The sequence below is a fragment of the Solanum pennellii genome, chromosome 4, assembly GCF_001406875.1.
Source record: "Solanum pennellii chromosome 4, SPENNV200".
NCBI lineage: Eukaryota > Viridiplantae > Streptophyta > Magnoliopsida > Solanales > Solanaceae > Solanum > Solanum pennellii.
Window position 1 is genome coordinate 25,350,504 of NC_028640.1, and position 10,657 is coordinate 25,361,160.

Genomic DNA, 10,657 nt, shown 5'->3' on the forward strand with positions numbered 1-10,657 from the left:
GGAAAAATGTTGAGATAGTGATGACTATGGTAAGGGCTTTGGATTGAGATCCATAAATGACATCATTTGTTGACAATGGAAAATAGATACAAGAGTTGATCTAGAGCAATGGAGAATTTCTTCGTCGGTGTTTTTTCTTTGTTTTTTGTTGATAACATTATTGATTATTTTTTTAAGGGAAAAGGGTCAAAATGCTCTTGTACCATGTGAAAAGATCAAATATGCCCTTTGTTTATACTTTGGTTCATTTACGCCCTTATTGTTAGAGAAATGGGCCAAAAATGCCCTTAATGAAATAGAAGTAACGACAGCTTCTTAAACACTTTAATTAGTCTTAACTAATATTTTGACTTTTCATATTAATTATTTTTGCCTTGAGCCATTTACCATTTAACCGGACCCACCCTTCTATTTACTATTCTTTCATTCATTTCTAGATCAAACTCTCTCGCTTGTAGTTCAGATGAAGACTGTGCTTCTTATTAGGGTTTCTTATAATGAGGTTTTTACCTATCTTTGAAGCAAGACAATTAAGTTTCTCATAAAATATAAAGCTATAGATATAAGGTGAGTTACTAATATTCATCATATATTAATGTTATATTAGGATGTTTTCGTCAGAATCAAAATGGGTCTATGTGTTTTTATTAAAATAAAAATTTATTGGGTTATGTGTAATATAATGTTGTTGTCAGTTAATATTCACATAAAAGAACTTAGTTTTAGAGAAAGATCAACTTTTTATGATTTTGTTGGGTGTTTTGTGGTCCCGAAATTTTTATTATGCTATATGAGATTTTTTATGATTTTTTTGAACTAAAATTGTCATTGTATAGTTACTGACATGGGCCCTTCGTTGTTCCTTTTTGTTGGGTTCTAGTTGAAGATGATTGACAAAGTCGATTTGATTTTTCACTACAGGGGTACATGGGTAATTTATCCAGAACTATTATATAATCGGAATTTGGTGCATGTTTTGTTTGGGTATGAAGCCAATGATGTTAGATTTGCTGATGTTTGTGAAGAGTTCACAAAGAATTTAGGGTTCACTAAAGTAGATCAACTTGTAGTAACTGGACCTTCGGAAAGGTATTATTTAGTTACAGACGATGATGGCATGAGAACTTTGCAATACTTATTCAGTAAGAAGTTTAGGGTGATACATTTCTTTGCTGTAAATTCTTCTAATTTGAGTATTTTTTTCTCAAAACATCACATATCATACTGAGACATATACTGTGGATGTTGATGTAGCTTCTGACCAAGAAAGTAGTTCTAGTGAATTCGACGAATCAGATTCTAATGATTATAATGAGGAAGAACTTGAGGTCTTTATCCAAGAAAAAAGAAGGAGTGTAACTGATACTTTGGAGAATTATAAAGTTTTGGAAAAGGGCAAACATTTAAGGATATCCCGGAAGCTAGAAGGGTAATAAGCTTCTATGCAATGGCCAATTGTTATGGACTATGAGTGAAGAAAACTGATACAACTAGGGTCGGGTATAAATTTGTTGAAGGTTGTCCCTTCACAGTTTTAGTATCAAAGGATATGAAAAGTAGTACTTGTTCTATCAAAACATTGAATTCAGTACATACATGTGATACTACTTATAAAAATCCGAGGGCTAATGCTTATACACTAGCACATTTATTCAAGAGAAAAGTTCAGTATAATCCTCAATTAAAGGTAAAAGACATGCGTGAAGAGATAGAGAATATTTTTAATATGAATGAGTCTACATCTAAGGTCAAAGGGGCTAAGAGGTTGGCTCTTGAAAAGCTTGAAGGGAGTTTTCTTGATGACTATAACAAACTTGAAGCATATGGAGAAGAACTTAGAATTTCTAATCCAGGAAGTGATGTTGTAATCAATACATCAAAAGAAGCTCTTTTACAAGGAAAGAGGAAGTTCTTAAGGATGTACATTTGTTTCAAAGCATTGAAGGATGAATGGAAAAGTGGTTTGAGACCACTTATCGGGCTGCATGGTACTTTTTTGAAGGGAAGATATAAGGGGCAACTATTAATTGCTATGGGTCAAGATTGTATGAAGCATTTTTATCCTATTGCATAGGCAGTGGTAGATAAGGAGACAAGCAGGACATGGGAATGATTTTTGGAGCTTTTGAAGTGTTCTTTGAATCTTATTGATGGACATGGAGTAACATTCATCTCAGATATGCAAAAGGTAAAACTTACGTCTTTTCCTTATGGTTTTCCTTTCGTTTCTTTGAAGTGAATTATTTATAACATTTGATTTGTACATGATAAAGTTAAAAGTTAAACTGTTTTAAGTGATTGATAACTGAAAATACCTAAGAGGACATTTCCTTTTAAGTTTTAATTCTTTTTTTAGTTTTCCAGTTTGCAAGGTTTTTTTTTTGTAGTTATGTATATTAATTGATAATGAAAATTGTCATCCTTGAGCTAAACAAATATATTGTTGTTTGTTTTCAATTTTAAAATTAATAATGATGTTGACTGTTCTTTTTAATTTCATAGGGGCTAATTGATGCTAAGAAGAGTGTATTTCGCGAAGCTAAGTACAGATACTATATAAGACATATTGAGGCTAATTGGTGCAATATGTGGAGGAGTGGACAAGCCAAGAAACTTATGTGGTGGTGTGCATGGGCCACATATGTTGAAGACTTTGAAGATCAATTGAGAAAATTAGGAGACATAGATGAAGAAGCTCCTAAAGACCTGGTAAAATATACACCTCAAACTTGGTGTCCGGCGTACTTTGATACTCTATGTAAAAGTAAAATGGTCGACAATAATTTCATCGAGTCATTTAATGCATGGATTTTGGAAGCAAGAAATATTCCTGTCATTAAAATGTTGGAAGAAGTAAGGTTGAAGTTTATGAAAAGGGTGGTTTTTAATGAAGCAAAAGTTAGGAATTGGAAGGGAGATTTCAGCCCACCGTGCATGAAACTATACAATGCTTATAGGGCAGTTGCTCATGGATGCGAGGTTGACTTTAATAGTGACATTGGTTACGAAGTCACAGAAGGTGATGATAGACATACAATTAATATGAAGGATAAAAGATGCACATGTAGGGCTTGGGACTTATCAGGAATACCACGCCCCCATGCTATCAAGGCCATGTTGTATGATAAGGTACTTTTTACTCCATTTTAGCTTTTTCAACTTGTTGTCTTCATTTACTTATTTTACTGTTTAATTCATTTTTGGATGGTTGGTTTCTAAGGTTGAACCAGTAATACAAATACACTGATATTATGGTATTACTGTAAGGAGACTTATTTGCTAACTTACAAGAAAAAAATACAACTTGTTAGAGGAATTAAATTTCGGAAAGTCGATCAGGACCAAGCCATGGAACCACCAGAAGCTTTGAAGACTATAGGTAGGCACAAGCTTAAAGGAGATAGAGTACCAGATGAAGCAGGGAAAAGGAAGGGAGAGTGGAGTCAATCCAGGAAAGAATCAACCATGCATTGTAAAAAATGTGGTGAACCTAACCATAGTGTAAGGGGCTGTTATAATGTAAGCATTTAATTTATAACTCAACTATATTGTAATGGTCTGAACTAAAGTAGTATGCCTTTCCTTTGGTGATAGGAAAATACTCAAGGAGCTAGTTCTAGTTCAAATATCATAAAAAGAAGGCATAATACATAAATATGTCCTTTAACTTGGCTTCGAATCACATTTATGCCCTTCAACTTTGGGTGTGCATAAGTAGACACTTAAACTTGTATAAAATTGAACAAATAGACAAACATGTCCTACATGTCATTTTTCGTCCTACGTGATGTCCTACGTGTATTTTTCCATGTGGGACTCATGTGTTTATTTATTTAAAAGTTGGGTAGTTATAGTGTCTGTTTGTGCATTATGAAAGTTGAAGTCAAAGTTAAAATTTGAAGTCAAGTTTAGGGTCCAATATATGTATTATGCCTAAAAATAAATGCAATAATACAACCTCAACTCCAATGGTACATCATTCAGGTTACACAAATGATGAAGCATAAATAAAGTTTCAAACTGAAGTGGGGACACAATAATCAGGTTATTCAACCACACAACCTTATGGTCCTGAAGTCGGTAATAAAGAAGACCCATCAATTAGGCCAATGGTTGTTTTTGAAGTCACAAGGCTGAAAGAGAGAGAGAAAAAACCTAAGCCATCAATTGATCAAGGAGAATTGGATTTACTGGAGATGCTAGTGGAGTGTCAATACCGATAAATTTGCCTAATTCACCAACTAAAACTATTTGGAAAGGTAAGGCAGCAACTACACTTCATCAACTACAAAATTAAGGAAAAAGGAAGCGATTGAAGATGATGGCTAGAAAGGGATACAGAATTCCAGATATAGATGACAATGATATTAACTTTTAAATGATAGAAATGGTACTTAATGTTTTGCTTGAATGTAATAACAGATAGTATTAAATAAATAGTATTAAATAATATTAGTATTTACTGTGTACTAATCCTAGTCCTATTAGGATTAGTACTCCTTAATCCTAGTCCTATTAGGATTAGTACTCCTTCCTATATCTCCTATATATATCTCCCATGTATTCCCTTATTAGGTTAACACTTCAATACAATCAATATTCCTTCATGGTATCAAGAGCCAGAAAACCTAGATCTTCTTTTCTCTAAGGTTTTTTTTTCTCTCTTTAGGGCACCGATCGTTCCCTCTCTTCTCTTGGGCGGCGGCAGCCATGACAACCGAGGTGGATCCTCTCGATTCACTTCCTTCTGGCGTTAAACTCCTTCTCAGGCATCTTCATGCCCTGATTCCCGAAAAATTATCAGACATAAATTACCCTACATGGAAAATCACCGTTCTTACAGCCCTTGAGGCCAATTACCTTCTCAAATACGTCGATGGAAGCACAGAACCGCCGCCGGCAGTCATCACCGCCACGGACAAATCAGAAAAAACCAATCCGGCCCATGCCGCCTGGAAAGCCGTGGATGGCCAGATCCGATCATGTTTGATTGCGGTCATCTCTCCCACGGTTCAGAAACACGTCCGATCCTACACAACTGCTTCAGCCCTGTGGACGGCCCTCGCAACACGCTATGCATCAATTTCCCACTCTCATATTTTTCAATTGCGTGATCGTCTCCACACAATTACCAAAGGCACGAAAACTATGGCGGAGTATTTAGACGAGGTCTCCACCATCATCACAGCCCTCGACACCGTGAACGAAATCATTCCCGAAAAAGATCTCGTCATGTGCGTCGTTCGGGGGCTCCCATCAGCTTACTCCTCCATTAATCAGGCGGTTCGCATCAGTCCAACGCCCGTTGACCTGGCTACTCTCTCCTCGTGGCTAAAAAGTGAAGAAATCAACGTGGATCTGGAGAGCAAACTTCTTCTCCGAGAAGCCGCTGTTATGGAGCCGGCCACCGCCCTCACCGCAAGCCAGAACTATCGCGGGGGGCGTGGTGGCGGCCGGCAGGGGAGCCGCGGCGGCTACGGCAGAAACAGCGGAGGCCGCGGGCGCGGCGGTCGGCAGGGCAGTCGTCCGCCGTACGACGGTCAGCAGCACGGCAGCAACAACAGCCTGCACTCCTTCGGCAGCGGTGGGCAGTCATCTTCCAGCGGCGGGCAGGGCACTTACGAGCGGGATCGTCCAACTTGTCAAATCTGTCAGAAAACAGGACACACCGCTGTTCGTTGCTGGTTTCGGTATGAGGAGAGCCGAAATAGTGATAACCGTGCCAATTATGCATCTCAAGCCGGCCCTTCCTCTGAATGGCTGTTGGATACTGGGGCCAACATGCACGTTACTTCTGATCTATCCAAGCTTAACGCTCCAAATCCATATCATGGCTCCAATGGTATTACTGTTGGCAACGGTGAGTCCCTTAATATTTCTCACACTGGCACGGGTACCATTAAAACCCCCACCGCTATCTTTCACCTAGGTAACCTTACCCACGTCCCTTCTATTAAATCCAATCTCCTTTCAGTTCACCAATTCACAAAAGACAATAATTGCTCACTCTTGTTCACCTCTAATGATTTTCAGATCCTAGACAATACTACCAAGAGGGTGATTTTTCAGGGCCCCTGTGAGCATGGTCTGTACGTTCTTCCTGGCACAAGTTCGTCTGCCCACCCAGTTTCAGAAAGCGTTCCTGTGGCTCCGGTGGCTCTTTCGGCTGATGGCCACAGTCTGTTGTGGCACAGTCGTCTGGGTCACCCGTCTACTCAAATAATAAATTCTTTAATGTCTCAATTAGGTTTTTCTTCCATTCATGTAAACAATTGTGACTCCTGTTCAATTGCTAAATCTCATAAATTACCTTTTACTTTATCTGAGAAGCGTACAACTGCACCTTTTCAACTTATTCATTCTGACCTATGGGGTCCTACTGCTGTTCCTTCATTTGCTGGTTTTCGCTATTATATTTGTTTTGTGGATGATTTTACAAAATACACTTGGTTGTACCCACTAAAACACAAATCACAGGCATACACCACCTTTGTCACTTTTGAAAAAATGGTCAAAACACAATTCAATTCTCATGTTAAACTTTTTCGAAGTGACAATGGAAAGGAATATGTCAATAACATCTTTGGCCAGTTTCTGCAATCCCTGGGAATTATACATCAAACCTCCTGTCCATACACTCCCGAACAGAATGGGGTGGCTGAGCGTAAGCATCGCCATCTCATTGAAACGGTGGTTACTCTTCTACATCAATCTCATCTCCCTGTCTCCTTTTGGGTAGAAGCTCTAGCCACCGCAAACTACCTCATTAACAGAATGCCCAGTCACACTCTCTCCAACAAATCACCCTATCAACTCCTTTACCAAGAACTTCCCAATTATACCAACCTCCGCGTCTTTGGGTGTCTTGCCTACCCTTGGCTACGCCCTCATATTACTCACAAATTACAACCCCGATCCCGTCCTTGTATTTTTTTGGGCTATCATCCTACCTCCAAGGGTTATCGCTGTCTTGACCCACAAACTCATAAAGTCTACATATCTCGTCATGTCAAATTTGTCGAAAATGAGTTTCCCTACGAGTCTATTTCCTCCTCCACAAATACATCATTCATTGGCGTCCTTCCCCTTTTTCCAACATACTCACAGGGTCCCTCACCACCTTCCCCCACACCTCCACCCACTACCCAACCACCCCTCATCACCCCTTCGACCGTCACCCACACTACACCCGCAACCACCACCTACTCTCACAACCAACCCGAACCACCCCATACCCACAACATCTCCAGCCCGATCCGTTTTGGGTCCTTCTCGGCCACCCCCGAATCACCACCGCCCGTGCCACCCCCCAATACTCATCCCATGTTAACTTGTGGCAAAGCCGGTATCTTTCAACCCAAAACCTTTTAGGCTACCATACTACCAAATACACCCCTTCCAGATAGTGAACCAACAACCTACTCTGTTGCCTCAAAAAATGCTTATTGGCGTCATGCTATGGATGACGAGTTTAAGGCTTTGACTGATCAGAAAACTTGGGTTCTTGTACCTAAGCCCCATGGGCGGCACCCAGTGGGCTGTAAATGGGTGTACAAAATTAAACACAATGCGGATGGCAGTATTTCCAGGTACAAGGCTCGTTTGGTTGCTAAAGGCTACAATCAGGAGTATGGGCTTGATTACTCCGAGACATTCAGTCCTGTTATTCGGCAGGAAACCATTCGCCTGGTACTGTCACTCGCCGTGCGCAACAATTGGCTCATCAATCAGTTGGATGTTTCCAATGCTTTTCTTCATGGCATGCTTGATGAAACTATCTACATGACGCAACCACCGGGCTATGTTGATCCCCGCTTCCCTCAACATGTTTGCAAACTCCAGAAGTCTCTGTATGGGCTCAAGCAAGCCCCCCGTGCTTGGTACACACGTCTGAAAACGTTCCTCCAGGGACTCGGCTTCACGTGTTGCGTACACGACACGAGTCTGTTTACTCGACATTCAGCACACGGTACAGTCATTCTTCTTGTCTATGTAGATGATATCATTATTACAGGCTCTACTGCAGCTCTCATTCAGGATGTCACTCGAGCTATGCATACTACCTTCAAAATGAAGGACCTTGGCCCGTTACATTATTTTCTGGGAATGGAGGTTTCTCGGACAGGCAGCGGCTTGTTTCTTCATCAGTCAAAATATGCTCGAGATCTGTTGCAGAAAGCTGGACTGGAAAAATGCACCAGTCAACCAACACCGATGGCAGTCTCTTCGTCTACGAATGGAGCCGACACCCCCTTTGCCGATATCACCCACTTCCGCAGCCTCATTGGGGCTCTACAGTATCTGGCCATTACCCGTCCTGACATCCAGTTTGCTGTCAACCGAGTTGCTCAGCGCATGCATCAACCAAGTGAACATGATTACCATTGTCTAAAACGCATTCTCAGGTACATTTTTGGCACTCTTGGTCGTGGTTTACTCATTCGACCCGGGGACTTGGAGCTTCGGGGTTTCTCAGATTCAGATTGGGCGAATGATAAAAATGACAGAAAATCTACATCGGGGTTTCTCGTTTTTTTGGGGCCGAACCTGATCTCCTGGTGTACAAAAAAACAACCCAAGGTCTCTCGGTCCTCGACTGAAGCTGAATACCGCGCCCTTGCTCTTCTTGCTGCTGAGACCATGTGGGTCACATATATTCTTCGCGAACTCCGCGCCACTCACACTGTTCCTGCTCTCTATTGTGACAACAAATCAACCATCTGTGTGGCCAAGAATTCCGTCCTACACACCAGAATGAAGCATGTTGATACCGATTGTCTCTTTGTTCGCGATGAAGTTCAGGCCGGCACCATGACTGTGCAGTATGTACCCACTGAAGAACAACCGGCTGATATTCTCACCAAGCCTCTCCCGAGCCGACAGCACGATTACCTCAGTTCCAAGCTTCCGTTCGCTTCCGCTCAGCTCAGCTTGAGGGGGGATAATAACAGATAGTATTAAATAAATAGTATTAAATAATATTAGTATTTACTGTGTACTAATCCTAGTCCTATTAGAATTAGTACTCCTTAATCCTAGTTCTATTAGGATTAGTACTCCTTCCTATATCTCCTAGATATATCTCCCATGTATTCCCTTATTAGGTTAACACTTCAATACAATCAATATTCCTTCAGAATGCACTTGGTATATTACCTTAGAAAATGTTTTGGTGGTTCTTTATAAAATTCACATTTGTCTTGGTGATAGTTGACCACTAAAATTTTGATGTGAATTTGGTTGGATGGTGCAACTTGTCTTGTTGACAGTTGACACTAGAACTTGTTTTGTGATTGCTAGTTTTTGGTGTTGGTGTGCAGTGAACATGCATATTTTTGGTGCAATGGTTTTAAGTGAATACTTGTTCCTCTATTTAAATTAATGTTTCACATTTGGTCTTGTTATTATTTGCTTCTTTTTGGTGTTGTGATGTGCAGTGAGTTTTCCTTTTTAGTGCAATGATTTATTGTTAAAACTTATAATTTCTTCATTTGGTTGGATTTTGGGCACTGAATTTTCGTTTTTGAGTGTCATTATGGACCTCTACGCATAATATAAGGACATATTTGATTCGAATACTCATGGATATGTGGAGTACTTCATTTTAGGAGGGCATTTATGTTAGGATCGAATTCACGCACACACACTAGATGAATGAAGAACACAAGAACTTTCAAGAGAAAGAGATGAGAGATCTAGAGAGAGAAAGAGAAAACCCAATATTTCGTGGTAACACCCCGTGAGTAAACTTCCACGGCGGTGAGGTATATTTATATTAATAAATCAGAGTATTTTTGGTTACAGAGAATAAATAGGAAAACCTAAAATAGAGAATAAATAGGAAAGCCTAAAATAGAGAATAAATAGGAAAGCCTAAAATAGAGAATAAATAGGAAAACCTAAAATTAATCAGGCTCCACTACCTAACAATTCTCCCACTTGGAGACTGACTCAGTCATCCAAAAAATACATTCCCAAAAAAAATCTCTTCATCATCAACATCTTTACCGCACCGCAACATCTGTAGCAACAACTACAGAAGACCAACCGAGGTTTTACATAACCTCAGCTCCCCAACATCAACACATTTCGTCAGCATGTCTGCCGGGTTCTTTGTACCCTCTATCTTCTCCAAGCACATATCACCATCCTCCACTGCCTTGCGAGTGAAATGGTATCGCCTTCTGATGTGCTTTGTCTTCGAATGATAGACTGGATTTTTCACCAACTGTATGGCACTCTGGCTATCTGAGTAAGGAATCTTCACGCTCTGCTTCTTGCCCAATTCCTCAAGATAATCTGCCAGCCATATCATCTCTTTCCCAGCTTCAGCTATTGCCACATACTCTGCTTCAGTAGATGAAAGAGAAACACACTTCTGAAGCCTGGACATCCAACTCACTGCTGTTCCACCTATGGTGTAAATGTACCCGGATGTACTCTTGCTCGGGTCAACATCCCCACCAAGATCAGCATCCACAAAACCCTGTAGAGTCACCTGCCCTTTGCCAAAACAAAGTGAAGTACTGGATGTACCTCTCTGATATCTCAGAAGCCACTTCACAGCTTCCCGATGCTCTTTCTCAGGGTTCGCCATGTACCTGCTAACAACTCCTACTGCATGTGCTATATCAGGTCTAGTGCAGACCATAGCATA

General features: G+C 40.4%; 1 pseudogene; it reads left to right on the plus strand.

Moving 5' to 3' along the window:
* Positions 1 to 1,696: 1,696 nt before the first annotated feature.
* The window catches only part of LOC107016623, an 11,949-nt pseudogene continuing 2,988 nt past the window's right edge, over positions 1,697 to 10,657 (plus strand).